We start from the raw sequence: 20750 nt of genomic DNA on the forward strand, positions 1-20750 counted from the left end.
CACAATGCAATGTGAGTCATACAGGATTGAAGCTAAAGAGGTTGAACAGGTACTTTTCTCATTTGTTCAGCTTTGACATCCATTTTCTTGATGCTACGGATCTCGTATAACCAAATCCATAACGGAAGAGTGGGCCAAGGTGCCTTCTTCTTCCGTTGCAGCCTAGCTATTAATCCTGCTGAGATATGATACGCTACTTCTGCTCATGACAAGCACGTCCAAAGTAAACTTTGGTAGAACATGTGGAGGCTTCTTCGTACTGAACACTTGGATGAACGTGCCATCCAATGAGGCATACCAATCTGTAATGCCTAACAATGCCTTCATCACTTATTCTGACATGCAAGGTGGATCATGTTCGAATATTAACCTATACACTGGAGTGACAAGATGGTTAGACAGCCGTTTGATTGCTCCTCTGAAGATGCACTCGAAGAATATCTTGAAATATGTGCTCACAACAGCCTCCGCAGGTGACCATGCACATTCTAAGCTTGAGAACTCATGTCAGGAACATACTACATCTAGAATGTAGGCAGACATGTAAATATTTGCATGAATGCCTTCGGGTGAGTGTCGAGCCTTTGTGAATTTCTCCTTCAGTTAATGAGCCAGTATACCGGACCAGTTTCATGATCTTCCTTCTCTAGCGAGTTGGTCCAGCATGACCACCCAACTCTGACGGAAGGTCTCAGTGCTTGCTTGTCCACTCAGTCGACATGTGAATATGACCAAGTATTGGTATCCCTTCCCCAATATCTTCACCTTATAAATCCGATTAGGGGTCATATTGAAACGAGCTGGCTCCTTTACCTAATTCTACAGAATATCTCTGGAGTAGCCTCTGCCATTGGGCAAGCTGAATGGATGGGTCATGACAGTAATGGGATCGTCCATCTAATACATCTCATCGTAGTATTGTGCCTAGAAGGTTTCAAGCTTCGTCTCATTGACACTGCTGAAGGTCATTGTCTCGGGGTCAGTGTGACAGGCGATCTAGTGAATCATATCTACACATGGGAACGTGGGGTATCTACATGGAATCTGGTACTGGCCGGACTTATGAATGTTCATGTACATGTTATGGTCTTCAAGGTCTTCCCCAAAAGTACGTGTGAATGTTTCATTCACCTTTTGCCACTTTAGTTTGATGTCCTTGTCTAGATACAACTTCGTATCTTTGTAGATCGGCATGCTAGAGGACACCTGTTCAACTGCTGTTCCAACTGCAACACCATCAGTGTCCTAGGATCCTACTCTCTTGGAAGTGATTGAGACAAATGAAAACCCGAAAGATATGGAAACAAGTAGCATGCATGGTAAGAAATATGTCAGTGAAAACAAAGAAAATTCAGGGAAGGACACAACACATACCTAGGGAACTGATGAGAAAGATTGCGCAAATTTCACTAGGAGGCTGAGTAACTAGCTACTGGATTTGTCAAATGTGCAATCTAGTTGGGCAGTTAGTTGTTGGGATTGCGCAATGCGTGATTCCAGCTGGGAAAGACTGCTGGCCCAAGGATGAATTTACGCAAATTTTGGGCCAAGTAGCCACTGACCTCAAGAAATGTGCAATTTAGTCCAGGAGGCCACCGCTGGGCCAAAATGTGCAAATCTAGAGAGGAAGGTGAGCCTTCCTTCTCCAGATTGTGTAATGCAACCTTGGTGAAGGCAGAGACCAAGCTAAGGTTGGCCTGACTCGCCGACGGGAAACTGAAAGCAAGTAAGTCGATGAAATGCATTGCAAAACTAAGTGATAGTAGAAGTGATAAATAGTTCATGCAAAACATGAATGGAAGACAGAGGAAACAAATCAACATGCATGTGGGTGAGGCCATTCCCTTGTTAGGCGAACGTCCGTACAAAACAGTTTCATGCATGCGACAGTAATGAGATAGCAAGGAAAATTGAAACAATGCCAGGACAAGCTAGAATATATGTAAACGACAACAGGCGTTCAAATAAATCAAGCAAACAACACTCACACAAGGGAATATACTAAAAGCGACAGAAATACTGAAAAAGATAAGTTGAGGCCACTTACTCGTTAATAGCTGAGTCGGATGTGCTGAAGAGTCCTGGATGTGCTGTGGGATGACAAAGCTCCAAGATCGATGTGAATGAATGAGCTCTGATGCATTGAATATATATTTTGGTCTTATGATGCACATGCCACAAATCTAGGAAAAAGCGACACTTGGAGGGAAACTTCTAAAAAATATTTTCATGTAACCCCCAGCAGCTAAAAATAGCTCCCTCAATCATGGGATGCATTTTTCATGTTGTCTCTTGTTATTCCGGAAGATCAAGTCATGCATGCATGCAAGTCAAGTTTCCTCGGTCCTTGGTGAAACTAGTCAACTGGACTGTCCATGCATGCCAGTGCTCAAATGCTTGGGAAAAATGTGCATTCCTGACTATAAGCTGGCCTGGCTACCCAAGTGGATTGCACAATTTCTGGGCCCATAAGCTAATTGCTTCCCATATTTGCGGAAATCCTGGGTTGAATAGCTTGTTGTTGGGAAAATTTGCGCAAACCCTGCTGGGAAGGTTGACTAGCAGGATTGCACAATCCTGAAGACCAGCAAGCTATCAGAGAATATTGTGCAATTCCTGGAGGAAGGTTGGTTGCCCTCTAGGAATGCATAGTTTTCAAGGGGAAGTTGCTTAGCCTACAGCTGGACCAAGTCTGGATGAGTAGCCTGTGATGGAAATGGATCAATTGTGATCGACAGGCTGCCTTTATGCAAGGGAAGCATTGAATCTTGAGTACTTGACAAAGCAAGAGAATGTGTTGTGTAAGGTTGGTAGGGGAGGCTCCAAAATAGGCTAAGGAAAAAATTTGGAGGGTGTTGTAGCCACTAAAAGACTTGGCGACACACTGGTAGAACTCCAGCTCTCTGAATGGACATTGTTTGTGAAAACGAGTCTAACACCTCTAAAAGTATTGTTCAATTCTTAGCCCATCTTGGCTTCAAACTAGCTTGATGTAAGATATATCATCTGCTAGACTCTTGGTCAATTGACACACATTCCAAGACAAGGCAACACAGTTGTTTTGATTGGGGTTGAGGGGTATATAGGTGCATAAGTAGCATAGCTATCATAGTCTTAGTCTCATCCTTGGTGTTGCTCCACTGCCAGCAGGCCTGGACAGTACCCCAGTGGAGTCACATAGGAACACAAGCATGGCTTCAATACCATAGAGCCTGGTCAGTACCCCAACGTAGTTACTTGGATCACCTCCTTGCGTAAGAAGCCTTTCTCTTCTTTCGCCTTATTCATTTTTCATTTTGAATTTTTTTACTTTTCTTTTTTTTTTCATTTTTCATTTTCACTATGCATAACACTTATTCATTTCAGAGGCGGAAGAGGGATCCCAACTTATTGAGAGCAGAGGAGGTTTTTCCAGTAGAGAATTAGTTTATTATATCTCTGACATGCCTGTTAAGTTTTTCCCCCTCACCTTACTCTACTTGACTGAGCTGACAAGGGTTAACCCAAAAATAATCGACTAGAGAAGGTGACACTAGTTAGCACACAAGTGTTGTGCTTACACCAAGGTTCACTTCAAAGAGTACGTATTTTCCTTCGATGTATCATGGACTAAGAGTAACAAGTTCATCATATAGAGGCAAGATGACAGATAACCAAGTAGCGATATTTGTACAAGCCCTCTTGTACTTTACCCAGCTCGTTTCATGAGTCACGCATGGTTTCATGCAAAACTAACCTATGAACAAAAGAAACAAACGAACTAACAATCAACAAAGAAAAGCAAGAGCATAAGAAAAAATGAAAGTGAAGAATGTAAACAAACAAGCAAGCAGACAAACAAGCAATCAAAACATGAAAGAAAATAAACATGCAAGCAAACAACTGAAAGAATTTACTACTCCTACTCCTATACTAATGGTGCATGCGCCTGATCACGTGAAGTGATACTTCCAATGCAACCACCGGTGCATTAGTAAACCCATGTGGGTGAAGGATTAGTCCACAAGTAACCCAGTTGTGCGGACCAACATACAAGAAAGATATAACAATGAAGACAGCACACTTCGTGTTTCAAAGTGCCCACGGGACATAAGTGAGTGCATGTGCATGAAGAACAGTCTGTGGAATTATCATGGTGCTGTGTGACACTAAGTGCAAACTTGAAGCAAAAGAACACTCTTGACTGAGACATGTAATCAAACTAAAGAAACAAAGACAACCTACATCTTAAACAATTGCTTGTAATGTAAGACCCCTCCAATGCATGATAAATGGGATTGTGCAGTTCGAGTGGAGGAAGTGTGATCTGTGTGTGAGGTTGATCTTCAATGCATACAAACAAGTGATGAGGAGCCTTGGGTAATTGAACAGTTTCATGATCGGAAGTGAGACTAACCCCAAGAGAGTGAGGGCCTGACATAATCATCAGCTCAGGCTGAAGTGCCTCAACTGTCTTGAGTGTCTCAACTTCATCATCAGGTAGATCATCATAAACCAGTGGCTTCAAAAGTTAAACTGCGATAGATTCATGATCGTGATAAAAAATGGAAGCAAATGAATCATGATTGCCACGATCAGAAAAATCAATGAATTCTTTGGCATCCTCATGATCAGATGAATCAAATAGAAGGGTAGATGAAAAGTGAACAAACTCATCCTCCGTATTTCTGGAAAAGACGGATGAAGGATCAAGTGGACCTTCAATGAATAACTTATCCTCTCCGTTTTCGAATGATGGACTAGCATCTGGTGAGTCCTGTGAGTGATCAACAATGGGTGCATCCATGGATGAAGACACACATGCAAAATCATGGATGGCTGGTTCACCAAAGAAGTTAGGAAAGAACGGAGGGGGCTCGGATGGAAGGGAGTCATCCTTCACCGAGTGTTGATGTTCAATCTCCCACTCATACTCTTCATGAATGATAACGCATGTTGGTTGTGCAATACCAACTCCATCAGTGGGTTGTTCCTCATTCACAACAAGTGAAGAGTCTGAAATGGACGAACACAAGACAGCATCATTTGGAGGAACACCTGAGTGCGAAGACGGAGGTCAAAAAAAGGAATGCATATGGGAACTTGAATGAATCACAACCAAATCTGTGTGAAAATTGAGTGGAGTGATGTTGGGAGGGTGTGAAGAATGAACAGATGTGTGAACATGATCCTCAACATCATTGGGCGATAGTGAAACTCTTGAAGGAAAGGGAGGTGGATAGTCTGTTGGGACAGTTCCTACTCCCACATGGGATTGCGTAGTTCCATCAACAAAGAAGGTTGAGAGAGGCTTGACATCAAGCTTCCTCTTGGGATGGGAAGATTTCTTAATAAAGTAATCAAACTGGTCCCAGAGATAAGAAAACTTCATCTGGCTCCTTAGAGCTTGAAATTGCAAGTCATGGAAGCGCTGCCAAAAATCAATAACGGATTCACGCGGAGCCCTCCATTGCTGTAACAGTTTCTGGTCAAGATGGTCTGGATTAAAATGATAGAACGTGTCTTCAATAAGATCACATAAGTGCTCACATGAGTGCATGGTGTTAGCCGGTAGGTTGAGCACCCAACAAAATGGTGATTCGCAAAGTGTGTATGCGAGTAGAAACCTAGCTGTTCGTCAGTAAACTCATCTTCCTCATAAATCATGGAAACAAAGTTATGCAAGTGCTCAAGCCAGGCCAATTCCCCTTCACCATCATACGTGTGAATGGAAAAGAGATTGAAAATCTTCCCCGAGATGGAGACCTCTTCACGATTCGAAAAACACCTCGGGGGATGAAGAATACAAGACTCCATGAAAGATATGCAGAGGTTCAAAATTGGATGACAAGACACTGCTTGTCATCAAGCCCTCCTTCTAGCGCCATAAATTATGACAGTGCTGGACCCGCCAGCATGTCAAGGGGATCTCCCTAGTAAGAAGACCCAATTAGACCTCAGACCATTTGGTGTAGGAGTCCTAGCAGTGGGTCGTAAGGTAATGCCTTGAACACGATGTCGCACATAGGCAAGTAAGATAACTCTATCAGTACAAAGGGTGTGACTGATCCAAAGAGTCAAGGAATGTGTACAAGAGGTTCCAACACTTTGAAGGGAGAGGAAGGTGAATTTGAGTTCCAGGTTGAAAGGGATCAGTCCCAACTTAGCTAGGAACATATCACACAAAGGACATGCACAAATTTTGGTGGAGCAGTCCACTTGGATGCGGCAATCACAACAACAAGGTAAGATAACATGAACAACACTCATGGATCAGTCCAAGACGAGCGTGACAGTTGATATAGTAAGGTTCATGAGAAATGTCTGTCTCATGTCCGGCAAAGTAGTCGACATCGATGGTGACAAAATTAACAACATATGCAACACATTAACAAAAAAAATTCATATAATTTCATACAAATGAGTTCATATACAAGTATGTAAGTTAAACGACATATATCATCAAGGCAACCAGAATAGTCCAACAACAATAACAATGTATGCATGAAAATGTGTTGGCTTTTATTATTAAAGAAGTTTAAGTCACAATCATACAATATACCATGTAAACCTGCTAGCCCCAACAATGGAATGTTACAACCACATCTTCCTGCTCCTCCAAACAGATGTATTAGCTTCGTGCAGTGGAGAATCCAAAGCGTGTTACAATACTGTCCAAGTCTTCTTCAAGATAGTCTTAGTAGAAGCTTGGCTAACCAAAAGCCTTTACAATGAGTTATGAGGGACTATTTATAGCAAAGGGTGGTGTGACCCTTGACATTCCCCTTTGTGACCGTTCAAATACCCTCATGAATCTTCACCTACTCTATGACTGTTACATTCACTCTTGACACTTGACTTGCACTTGACATGACTCAATATTACAATGCAAATGTACCCATGTGAACAATGGCTTGAACAAGCCAAACTATACACTACTATGACTTAGACAACTATAGAAGTCCAACTACTTGACATCCTCATGCTGATCAACAGTAACATATTGGTGCCAAGATTGGTAGTCTGATAGTGTCCGTGTGTTCTAATGTGAAATCTATCTGGAACCTGAACCTTGCCGCCATGGCATCTGGGTACACTGCTTGGGCTCCTTTTTCCAACTCATCTGAAAGTATGCGCATCATTATCCTTAATGTGGCCGCACCAGGAACATACTTGTGCATGATGTATGCACTGATAGGAAAGTCTAGACTGGTGGCAACATGCATCAAGTCATCGAAGTATGATTCAAGCTCCTGTTGGACCTTCTTCTTGGTCTTCCCTTGGGTGAGAGTCCCAAGTCATGGAATTGCATGTGTGTGCACCACAACCTCCATCCTCTTGAATAACTGTGCATGGGAAGCCTGTATGCCCGTCATGAGTTGCAGTAGGTCCTCATAGTTCCGGATTTGATTCCAGATACATGCTTTCAGCTCAAACACATTGGCCCTCATCATCTTGGGAAAATGAAGCGAGGCTCCCTTGTACTTCATCGTCCATGCCTATATGTTGTCAATGACAGCATGTATGTTCTTCAAGATGCGAGCTCTTCTCACACATCGATGCTTCCATCCGTGAGGATGAACGACTTATTGATGCATGGTACCGAACTTGTGTACAATGCTTGCATGACTATGTCCAAGGACAATACTTCATCTAGTATTGCCTTCTTCAATTCATCTCGGGCAGACATTGTCACCAAGTCTCCTCCCTGATTGGCCACCTGTAGTTCCTTTTCCATTCGCTCATTCTCATATATGAGGAAGCGAACAATGGGGCTAGTAGCTTTGGAAAACGCTCTAGTTGCATCAGCCAAAGCAGTTGGGTCCTTGTGCACATCGGTCATGATCACTTATTCTTCAACTTGCGCAGGGGATGTTCGTTCCTCCGGATTTGGTACTCTGTCAGGCTGCACAACTCTATGTTGAGATTCATCAAAAGAGCTTTTGTGCATCCCTACTTCTGGCTGACCACCAAGGATCTCAGTGCCTCCTTGGTCATTCGAGACTTGCTCATCATCTGGATGTATTGAAGCAGGCGATGTTGGGTCAAGAAAACGGTATGTTTTCTCCTTGGTAATAACTTTATTTAGCACTCATCCTCACATGATTATCTTTGTTTATGGATAAAAGTAGAGGAAATAATAGTTAAAGTTGGGTAAAATTAACCAATAAAAAATTAGACGAATCTAAGCAGGAAAAACTGGTTTTTAGTATCTTTATGTGCAGAAGATGCGATATGATGATAGTTGTTCACTCGACAGAATAGAAAAATCTCATAAAGGAAAAAGATAGCATTAGAGGCAAGGTAGAGAAACGGAATACTGGGCAGACCAATGCTATTTTATGACAGAATGAAACTGAGTATTGCGAAATCCTCAGGATCCCCTGATCTTGAGGATTTGCTTTTATCTATTTACTTTTATAATTGTTATATATAAGGCCAAAAGGAAAAATGCACGACTAGTTCAAAAATCCACAATTCATAATTATTCTTTTGGACATATAATATTGTTACTTTGGTGATGTTGTAACTCCATTATCCATATTAATGAAGAATACTACATTTAAATCATAATTATATTATGAGTATCTCATAGCGGAGACTTCTCGCGACTTTGGGCCTAGTCAAGAGAAGATCTACTGCTTCGCCTGTGCTATAATCTTTTCTATTTTATTCTTTATTGTTTGTTAATTTAAGTTAATATCATTTTTAATATCGTGAGGATTGTTGATTCGATTTTCTTTTGCTGTTCATTCGAGATTCGGATTTAGCATGTGTTATCTATGAGAAATGCTTTTGGTTGGATTGGTTATGTTAGTTCCAACATTAGGTTTTTGATTCATTCCAATTAATGTTATCATAGATATCAGAGATAGAATTTTTTGCTTTCCGTAATATAGTTATTTGTTGTTCAGATATCATTTGTTGTTCTATTATCATTTGCTGTTCAATTATCAGTTGTTGTTCAATTATTAGTTGCTATTCAATCAGAATTTGTTGTTCAATTATCATTTTCTCTTCAATTGCCATAGTCTTTGTAATAATTGAGTGAGTTAGTTTCAATTCCATTTAAGGCTACCAAGTGTGATTCTTTATAGTTGTATTTAGATTCATTTGCTTTCATGATAGGTTAAGTAGAATCACAAAGTATGTTATGAATTTATTTCGAGAGTTACCTATTTCATAATTGTTTGGATTGAGCTTGAAAATATAGTTATTAGCAACTAAAGAGATTTTGTTATTAATTATGTTGGCATTATGATGCATGTGTTGTACTTGATGGAAACCCACTCATAGAAGAACAAATCACTTATATATAACTAGATGAATCTATAGAAGAGATATCAGATGTGACAGAATACATGGGATGCAAGACAGCTCAAAGGAATAAGATGACAGTTCTCAGTACGAAAAGTTAGCTTTGCCATCAAGTCCAAAGGGGGAGATTGTTGACATTATGATACAAGTGTTGTCGTTGATGGCAACTCATACAAATGACAGATCATAGTGCAACAGGTCAGTAGCAAAGAGTTGATGATCAGACAACAAAGAATGAAGAAAGAAGAGTATATATGCAGGTTCACTATATACCAAGTTGCGTACATATGCAGGTTATATGCAGGTTCACTATGTACCAAGTCGCGTATATATGCAAATTCGCTATATACCAAGTAGGGTATACACGCAGGTTCACTATATACAAAGTCACGTATACACATGGGATTGTTGATCAAAGGTCGCGTATGCATATGCACGCAGTTTCATGCACGGAAAAGCGGGTACATGTGGGAAGCTTATTTTTAGGTCCGTGGTATTTAGACCTATGGTTTTGGTCCTTGGTATTGCATCCGTGATGTTGAACCCAGGTATTGGGTCCCTAGTATTGGTTCTCAATGGTTTTGGACCATATTATTGAGTAACGCCTAAGACTATAAAGGGAGAAGAAGATCATTAGGCAAAGGCATTAAGAAAGTCTTGAATATCTGATGATGGATGAGATCCAATATGCAGGTTATGGGTTCATGATGCATTGCTTGATCTAAGCTAAGGAGGAATCTCAACGATTGATGGAGAACAAGATCTAAGGATAGATCGAGCTATTATGGGTTGGAATGAATCAGCTCTATGTGGTTTGATCTTGTTTAGTCTAGATCTGTATACTAACGCATGTAATGTTCTATAAATGTTATGATCTAGCTATGACTCAAGTTTGGAATAGCCGCATGAATATTTACAGATATATACGCTGGTTGACTATGATAAAAATGTGTTCATACGCAGGTTAGATACGTCTAAGTACTGTATACCATATGAGCTATGATGTTTGAAGTTACAGGTGTTTCTGGTTGTTGATGAGTTATGATGACTGTTTACTGGTGTCAGTATTCTGCATATTCAGATTGGTTGATTATGTTTAGCTTCAGTATTGATGGATGAATGGATCAGGATTAGAATGACTTATCTTTATGTGATCTGATGAACTAGATTTGGTTGATAACATACATATTATTTTTGTATATGTAATGATCTGGGTATGTCTAAAGTCAGGAAGTGGAGCGAAGTTATAAGTAAGTAATTAATGACATATACGCTGGTTAGCCTTGGTGAAGTTGCGTATACATGTTGGTTTGGCACTTCCAAGTAGCATATGCACTTTGATGCATGATTTTTGATGATACAATTGGTTCTGAACATTGTTGTAGAGTTTTGTGTTCTGCTCTGTGTTCTGGTGACTGCATTTTGTGGACAGGGTTTTAGTGATTCAGTATTGGGTGATTCAGAGATTGATGATGCTAGTGTTGATTGATTGTGTGCTTCAATGATATTAATGGGTCCAGTATGAAAATTAGATGAAACGTGGCCTTCAGATTACAGTGTTGTGCTTCAGAAGTATCCAATCTGAAAATTTATGAAACGTGGTACCTGGAGGAAGAAAGAGAAGGTTGTAGTCTTCTGTAGGTCGGCACCTACGTACTAGTACATCAACTTGTACAAGAGCTAAAGGGGGTGGTAGCTCCCTTCTAGTAGCAGTTGGAAAATGAGTGAAAGTTGGAGCATTCAGTAGGCCGGCACCTACGTACTAGTAAAAGGATCAACTAGTACAAGAGCTAAGGGGGTGGTAGCTCCCTTCCAGGAGAAGCTGGAGAATGAGAGAAGGTTGTAGCCTTCTGCAGGTACAAGCATGTGTACTGGTATAAGGCTGCACCAGTACAGAATCATTGTAAAAAGAAGTTTCTTATTAAAAAGAAGATTGAGATGACTTGTAGCAAGTGGTTTTCACCCACATTGGGTTTCCACCTTACATCATGGTGTTCATGTGTGTGATGATCTGTTCTATTTTACTACTCCTGTTAACTGTTCATATGGTTAATAATGTTCTGATGCACTCATTAAGGATCAACTAACTGAATCATAAGTCTACTGGATATACACTTGTTGCATTACACATAGTTGCGTATATATGCGGTTTGCCTTAACTAAAGTAACGTATATGAATCTTAATATGGAAATGAAAAATTTATATTGATGTGATAATACTGATTCACCCCCCCCCCTCTCAGTATTATTTCCAACAATTGGTATCAGAGCAGGTCCTTTGTTAGAAGCTTGATCGCTTGAAGGAGATCTGTAGATCAATGGGAAAGAAGCTTAAGAAGAAAGCACCTAAGAAGAAGAAGACATCTCAGAAGAGCTATGACAGTGGGAGAAGCGATTGGGGAATATGTGGAAGAAGCACTTCAGATTCAGAATCACTTTAGAATGAAGATGAACAAGCAAAAGAACTATCAGGTATGAATTTTTTATCCTCTGGTGATACATTTATCCATCCATTTAAAGATGATGAAAGTGATAGCGAAACAACTGAATTTTCTCTTATGGGTGAGCAAGAAAGATATCAAATAGAGGCATAATTTAGAAGGCTTACAGACAAAATTAGAGATCAACAAGATCTATTGAACAAAAGGGAATGTGCCTTCAAAGAAGAAGCTACCAAACTAAAAGCTCAACTAGAGGAAGGAAACAAAGTAAGGAAGTTATTCAAGGACAAGGAAGATCAATGTCAAAGGTTGCAGGATGAAGTGACATCATTAAGAAATAAGGTCAATGAAAGGAGCACAACAATCAAGAAACTCAGAGATAGATCTAGTTACTATGAAAGTCTTGAAGCTATGATCCGCTCGCTAAAAGAAGATCTTGAAGAATCAAATAATCAGAATAAAGAACTACTCCAAGCTCTTGAAAAACAAGAAAACGAAGTTCTTGAACTAAGAAATCAGTTGGAAGAAGGAAGAAAAGCTGAAGAAAACATGAAGAAGCAGTATCTTGAAAAGGAAGAGCAACATAAGGTTGAGGTAAATATTCTAAAAGATAAATTAGAAGAAAAGGATAAGCTCTTATGATTTGAAGATAGTACTAAGATCTTGGATGATATTCCTAGTAGTCAAAGGTCTCCTGCTATCAAAACTGGTCTTGGTTTTCATGAATCTGTTGAAGGAGAATCTAGTTCACAAAGTAAGACAAGGGATTCTAATGCAAAATCTGAAATGCTCAACAAGGAGATGAGAGGTGAATTCCATCAACAACCAAGGAAAGAAATTCTTCAAAGAAAATCTTTTGTTCCTAACTATGGAAGTGATAATCGGTCAATTCCTCAAAACAATAATGTTGAATGTTATGTATATCATAATTTTGGACATGTTGCAGCCAGATGTAGAAGTAGAATGGTTCAAGACCATCACACAGAAAGCTCATCACATTCCAGGTACATTAAGGGATATTGTTTTTCTTGCAATATGTTTGGTCACAAAGCTGTTGATTGCTACAGAAGGAATATGAAATATATGAGATGTTATGAATGTAACAAGCTTGGACATATAGCTAAGGAATCTAGGAACAAAGTACGGGCACCATACCGAAAGCAGAAAACATCATCACACTTGAAGATATTGAAGAAGAAGGAAGTACAGTTAGGAAAATGTGGCACAACACAATGTACATACATAACAGACTTAGAGGGAACTGAAAGTGTGAAACTTCAGTGTTCTAAATCGCATACGCAAGTTTCATGAAGAAAAGTTGCGTATATACGCGAGTTAGACACTGCACAGTCGCATATATGTTAGTTTGAGGAAAAGACGTGGGACAAACTCAGGAAAAGGGTCTAATATGATTTAGTGCATTATTTGCTCTGTTTGATAATGGTTATAATCTACTGATGATGTGTGGAAATGTCTTGATACTTGTAAGATGTTTAGAAATGTTTTGATCTTAACTTGTGGTTGATGATGCCTTGATACTTCTTGCTGATATATGTATGATCAAATCTGACAGTAAACAAGATGGCATAGGTTCACTATATACAAAGGTGCGTATACACGTGGGATTGCTGATCAAAGGTCGCGTATGCGTATGCACTCACTTTCATGCACGGAAACGTGCGTGCATGTGGGAAAGCTTATTTTTAGGTCCATGGTATTGCGTCCATGATGTTGAACCTAGGTATTGGGTCCCTATCATTGGTTCTCAATGGTTTTGGACCATAGTATTGAGTAAGGCCTAAGACTATAAAAGTAGAAGAAGATCATTAGGCAAAGGCATTGAGAAAGTCTTGAATATCTAATGAAGGGCGAGATCCAGTATGCAGGTTATGGGTTCATGATGCATTGCTTGATCTAAGGTAAGGAGGAATCTCAACGGTTGATGGAGAACAAGATCTAAGGATAGATCGTGATCTAATGGCTTGGAATGAATCATCTATATGGGGTTTGATCTTGTTTAGTCTAGATCTATATACTGACGCATGTACTGTTCTGTAAATGTTATGATCTGGGTATGACTCAAGTTTGGAATAGCCGCATGAATATTTACAGATATATACGCTAGTTGAATATGATAAAAGCACGTACATACGCAGGTTAGATACATCTAAGTAGAGTATACCATATGAGATATGATGTTTGAAGTTACAAGTGTTTCTGGTTATTGATGAGTTCTGATGACTGTTTACTGGTGTCAGTATTCTGCATATTTAGATTGGTTGATTATGTTTAGCTTCAGTATTGATGGATGAATGGATTAGGATCAGAATGAGTTATCTTTATGTGATCTGATGAACTAGATCTGGTTGCTAACATACATATTATTTTTGTATATGTAATGATCTGGGTATGTCTAAAGTCAGGAAGTGGAGCGAAGTTATAAGTAAGTAATTAATGACATATACGTTGGTTAGCCTTGGTGAAGTTGCGTATACACGCTGGTTCAACACTTCCGAGTAGTGTATGCACTCTGATGCATGATTTTTGATGATACATTTGGTTCTGAACATTGTTGTAGAGTTCTGTGTTCTACTCTGTGTTTTGGTGACTGCATTTTGTTGACTGCATTTTGTTGACAAGGTTTTAGTGATTCAGTATTGGGTGATTCAGAGATTGATGATGCTAGTGTTGATTGATTGTGTGCTTCAATGATACTGATGGGTCCAGTATGAAAATTAGATGAAACATGGCCTTCAGATTATGGTGTTGTGCTTCGAAAGTATCCAGTCTGAAAATTTATGAAACATGGTACCTGGAGGAAGAAAGTGAAGGTTGTAGCCATCTGTAGGTCGGCACCTATGTACTAGTACATCAGCTAGTACAAGAGCTAAAGTGGTTGGTAGCTCCCTTCCAGTAGCAGCTGGAAAACGAGTGAAGGTTGGAGCATTCAGTAGGTCGGCACCTACGTAGTAGTAAAAGGATCATCTAGTACAAGAGCTAAGGGGGAGGTAGCTCCCTTCCAGGAGAAGCTAGAGAATGAGAGAAGGTTGTAGCCTTTTGCAGATACAAGCCTGTGAACTGGTATAAGACTACACCTATACAGAATCATTGTAAAAAGAAGTTTCTTATTATAAAGAAGATTGAGACGACTTGCAGCAGGCGGTTTTCACCCACATTGGGTTTCCACCTTACATCATGGTGCTCATGTGTGCTTCTTGTGTGTGATGATCTGTTCTATTTTACTGCTCCTGTTAACTATTCATATGGTTAATAATGTTCTCATGCACTCATTAAGGATCAACTAACTGAATCATAAGTCTACTGGATATACGCTTGTTGCATTACACATAGTTGCGTATACATGTGGTTTTCCTTAACTGAAGTAGCGTATATGAATCTTAAAATGGAAATGAAAAGGTTATATTGATTTGGTAATACTGATTCACCGCCCCACCCACCCCCCCCCCCCCCCCCCCCCCCCCCTCCCCCCCTCTCAATATTATTTCCAACAAATTAACCTCTGAATTCACTGCATATATAGTTTTGACACACTTGAAATAAAAATACTTGCCTTGGGTTGACAATTAATGTAGGAATTAAGATTGCCTATAAAAAAGACAACTTAGTGCACCAACATTTTGGCATCGTTGTCGAGGAGAGTGTTTCAAAGTGATTTCCTTTTTATCTTGCTACAAAAGAATTGGGTTTTAAAAATGGGAGGTAAGAACCTGTGTACCTAGCAAGTAAAGTGCTTGCTTACCAGCCTGCTTTTTAGCAAAATCTTATAGGTTAAATAGGAATAGGTTTTTTATGAATGACAAGTAATAGAAAGATAGAAAAAGAGAAGAGCACCCCACCTAAATCCACAAAACCCAAGGGATCTGTGAACCTTTGGAGAATGACCTTTTTAGACGAAATTGTAAGAAAACCAAAGTCTCAAGCATTAGTAGGATTCCGGTCTATATATGGAAAAAGTCCTACTATAATCCCTCAGGTAGCAGGCTCACCATCTGCAACTTACGTTGAGATTCAAAGCAAAATTTGAGGATCTAAGTAGAGTCTTCAGGTTACAACAAATTTACATTCTGATTCTCTACAAGAGGGAAAGTCATGTAACTTAAGATAAGGAGAGGGAGAAACTAGTGGAACTGCTAAGGCAGGACCTCAGCTGTCAGAACAAGGGTCTCCTATGATCCTAGATCTAGGCAGTGTTGCAAAGCCAACCCGGATTGCTAATCCTCTGCTTACTCAAAAAGCACCCCCTAAAATCCCTAAAGGATATTGGCACATCTTTGACCAAATGGAAAATCAACCACCTCAAGGTCAAACCTTGACATTGGAATACCCCATAGTCGACCAAGTAGCTAATGCCCCCATGAAGGCTATTCCTCTGCAGAGCATCCCAACTTTTCATGGGATGATCACAGAGGATCCTAATGCCTTCTTGTTTGAATTTGATGTCCTCTGCAGAGGGTATGACTACACCACTGACCCTCAAAAGCTAAAATTGTTCCCTTCTACTTTGAAAGGAGCAGCTTTAAGATGGTTCATGGGTCTGGGTGGACGTACTATTAATTCTTGGGATGATATGAAGACTTCCTTCCTCACAAGATACCAGGACTTTTGCAAGACCAAGGAGCTAAAAGATGAAATATTTAAGATGGTTGCAAAGGATAATGAAACTTTAGAAGAATATGTTGAATGGTTTCATTATAACTTGCAGTAATCTCCACACACCACCTTACCAAAAGAAGTCCTAAGAGCTATCTTAATTAAAGGAATAAAAGAAGAGTGGATAGAAAATATAAACTTAATGGTGAAAGGAGATATTTCTCAAGAAGATTATGATGAAATCGTTTGCTTGTGTATCAGTTGTTCACAAGGAAGAACACGCACAAGAGCAGGAGGTCAAGCTCCCATGAGCAGGGGAAGCAAACCCCACGGTTAAGGCGTAACATGAATGGAAATTGGTAATCTCCTGGAAGATTTCGAGATAGACATCCTAGGCACCCTCACGATGTAGCTGGACGTCTTACAGGCTAAATAGAGACACGCCTTAGTAGAACAAAACTTGGCCATTTTTTTCCCACGCCGTCAAAAGAAGCACAACGAATGGGAGTGTCCATTAGACATGGTTCAAACATGCACCATCTGTAACAAGGATCACGCCACTTAATAATGCCCATCACTCCCAGGGCTAAAAGTAGTGTTCAAGGAAGCAGCAGAAGAGACAAAGCCAATGTATCTTATGAACCAGCATCGATAGTGGTAGGAAAAACCTACAGGTATGTCACAAGATGCATCCTAGTTCTTTCCTTATTCACAGTTTAGTCAGCAACAGAACCCTGGGGCAGCATTAAAAGGCCAATCACCTTATCAAATTGGCAACCTCAGCCATTCCCTATGACACTGTGGTCAAATCAATCCTTTCTGGGTAATGGCTGGCCAAATTCTCCTTTTAATCATGTTTGGCAAGATAATCCCTATCAATCCAAGTGGCTTGCCTCCACTTCGCAAAATCTGAACTAGTCTAGAAATTGGTAGCAACCTTTGGAAATATCCAACACTCCTATGGGGACAGCTCCTCAACCTCAACCTGCACTGTCATCTCCTTATCCATTACAGTGAAATCCTCAACCTCTTCTGTACCCTCAACTGCAAGCCCAACCGAATTCGAATCCAAATAATAGACCGGTTCAGCTGGTGCAGATTGTCAAAAGATGAGACTCTGAGATTGAACAAAAAGAATGTAATGAACTAAGATTGAGGTCAGGAGGTATCATCACCCCTGAGGAAAACAGGGATCAACTATCAATTGAGATAGAAACACCACCTGTACATATACCACCACTTGTAATTGATACTGAAATAAAATAAGAAGAAGATACAAATCAACATAAAGATCCTGAGAAACTCATAGTCACTTCTCCCTCATTCCCTGAATGGTTAACGATACGTAAGCCGATTGTTTATCCAGATTTTGGTCTTGTAGGGGAACTAAAAAATCTTTGTATAAAAATTCCACTCCTTCAGGCCATCCTGGAAATTCTCATCTATGCTAAAACAATTAAACAGCTATGTGTAAAGAAGCCTACGAGGAAAGAAAAAACTTCACCCACCATTCATGTTGTACGAACCTTATCTGATTTACTCTTGGGAGGGGAAACTCTGATAAAGTATGAAGATCCTGGGAATCCCATAGTGACAGTTCAAATATATGGCCGCTTTTTGCCAATACGCTAGTTGATCTAGGTGTAACCATTAATATTTTAACAACAGAAACTTGTCAAGCACTTGGTATTATAGCCTTGCAACCAACCACCACCTTACTAGAACCTTTTGAGCATTCAGTGCTAAGGCCAAAGGAACTTTACAAGTATTACGGTTTCTGTTGATTCATGGGAATATCGAGTAGATTTTCTTGTTATAAACCCGAATATTTGATTGGATGGGAATCCTATGATATTGGGATGACCTTGGCTGGTGAAAACTGATGCATAAATAGGCTTCCTTGAGGGCAACATGACTATTGTAAAGGGGGATGCCCTAAAAAATCTTGTTTTATATACCCCTGCTAAACCAAGTCTGCCCATTGTAAAAATATGTAAACAACCACCAGCATACCTGGAAGAAAGCATCCATTCACCACTCACAGTAGTAGAGGCACTTGAATTCAAGATCAGACTGAAGATGACATTATCAACAACTTTATCAATCAACCAGCTAATGTGAGAAATGTAAAGTGTCAAATGTTAAAAGCAATTGGGGATAATGAAGCTTTGGAAGATCCCTTGAAGGATATCTATGATCAGCACATCGAGATGACTGTTGTTCATAACAACAAGCCTTTGGAAATTTAACCAGGAAAAGTTCTAAATATTATTGATAGCCTGGACAGTGATCAGGAGCAAAAGCTCATTCAGGTCCTGCAAAAATATAAAGGGGCTTTTTCCTGAGATTATCCTGACATGAAGGGTATATACCCACAATTGTGTACACATCACATCTATACCAAAAAGGATGATCTTCCTATCGGGCAACCTTAGTAGAGATTGAATCCGCATCTCAAAGAAATTGTGAAAGAAGAGTTACAGAAGCTGCTGGATGTGAATTTCAATTATCCTATTTCGGATAGCGAATGGGTTTCTCCATTGGTGGTCGTACCCAAGAAAAATGGGAAGTGGCGTATCTGTGTGGATTACCAGGAATTGAATAAGGAAACACAGAAAGATCACTTCCCTCTTCCCTTTATTGATCAGGTCCTTGATACTTTGGCATGGAAGTAGTTCTTTTCCTTTCTAGATGGCTTCAGTGGCTACAACTAGATTCAAATCACCCTTGAAGATCAAGACAAAACAACCTTCACCTATCCCTGGGGTACATTCGCTTACAGAGTGTTACCATTCAGCTTATACAATGTCGCAGCCACATTCCAAAGAGCTATACTCAACATTTTTGCCGACCTGATAAATGAAGGACTTGAGGTATATATGGATGACTTTACTCCATACGGGGATGACTTTGATCAAGCACTGCAAACATTAGAAAAAGTTTTAGAACGATGCATTTCTACCATGTTATGTTTAAGCAATGTCAAGTGTCACATGATGATGACTGAAGGCGTAATCTTGGGACATTATATTTCTATAGCCGGGATACAGGTAGATCCAGAAAAAATACAGGTACTTCTTTTACTACTTACACCCTGTACTCAGACGGAGGTACGTAGCTTCCTTGGATATGCAGGCTATTATCACAGGTTTATTAAAAACTTTTCACAAATTGCTTCACCTTTATACGATTTAATTGGAAATGTTGATTTCAAGTGGTCTGACAAATTTGACACAACTTTTACAGGTTTAAAGAAACTAGTCTCAATGACATCAGTATTACGAGGACCAAACTGGGAGCTACCTTTTCACATATCCACAAACACATCAGATGCAGTGATAGGCGTTATCCTCGGCCAAGAGGAGGACAGAAAACCATATGCTATATTTTATATTAGCAAATAACTTACTGTTGCAGAGCTCAATTATACAGTAACAAAAAAAGTATTCTTAATTTTCATTTATGCCATAAACAAATGTAGACATTATATAACTGGCTACAAAGTTTTTATGTATATTGATCACTCTGCCATTCAGTATTTAGATAACAAACCTATCACAAATGGTCGAGTGACTCATTGTCTATTGCTCTTGCAGAAGTTTAACATCATTGTCAAAGATCGTCTGGGGAAGGAAAACCCAGGCGCTGATTTTATGTTTCGAGTTCTGAAGATAAATGATCCACTAGAAGTGGACGAAAAATTTCTAGATGAGCATTTGTTTGTCGTGGCAGTCAAGATGCCATGGTATGCAGATATAGCAAATTATATGGTAGTGGGGAAGCTTCCGAGGCATTTGATAACAAGGGAAAGGAAACAGATCGTTCAGCGCATCGCCCGATTCTCTTGGATTGGTGGATATCATTTTTACACAGGGTTTGATATGTGTATATGCAGATGCATTTGCGAGGATGAGATTTATGACGTCCTGAAGGCTTTGCATGATGAGCCCTGTGGGGGACACTTCGCAGATCAAAGGACAGGGAATAAGGTACTATGGATGGGCTATTATTGGCCCACTATTTTTAAAGATGCTAAGAAATATGCCCAGGCATGTGATAACTGCCAAAGGATGGGTCGGCCAGGCCAATCTGATGAAATTCTGCTGCAGCCGCAACTAGTCATAGAACCCTTCGAATGATAGGCGTTGGACTTTGTTGGCACATTCCATCTGCCATCGAATAAAAATTCCTACATACTGGTTATCATAGATTATGTGACGAAATGGGTGGAAACAATAGATTTACCAAGAGCTACAGAGAAAGTTGTGATTAAATTCCTCTTTGGGTTATTCGTGCATTATGGTTTACCGCTGGAAGTGATAACAGATGGGGAAGGGAAATTTGTAGGACACAAGATTACAACCACTCTCAGAAATCATCACATTACACACAAGATCACTT

This window comes from Pinus tabuliformis, chromosome 3_1 (assembly GCF_031772625.1).
Source record: "Pinus tabuliformis cultivar Carrire ecotype Pingquan chromosome 3_1, CPIR1, whole genome shotgun sequence".
Classification (NCBI taxonomy): Eukaryota; Viridiplantae; Streptophyta; class Pinopsida; order Pinales; family Pinaceae; genus Pinus; species Pinus tabuliformis.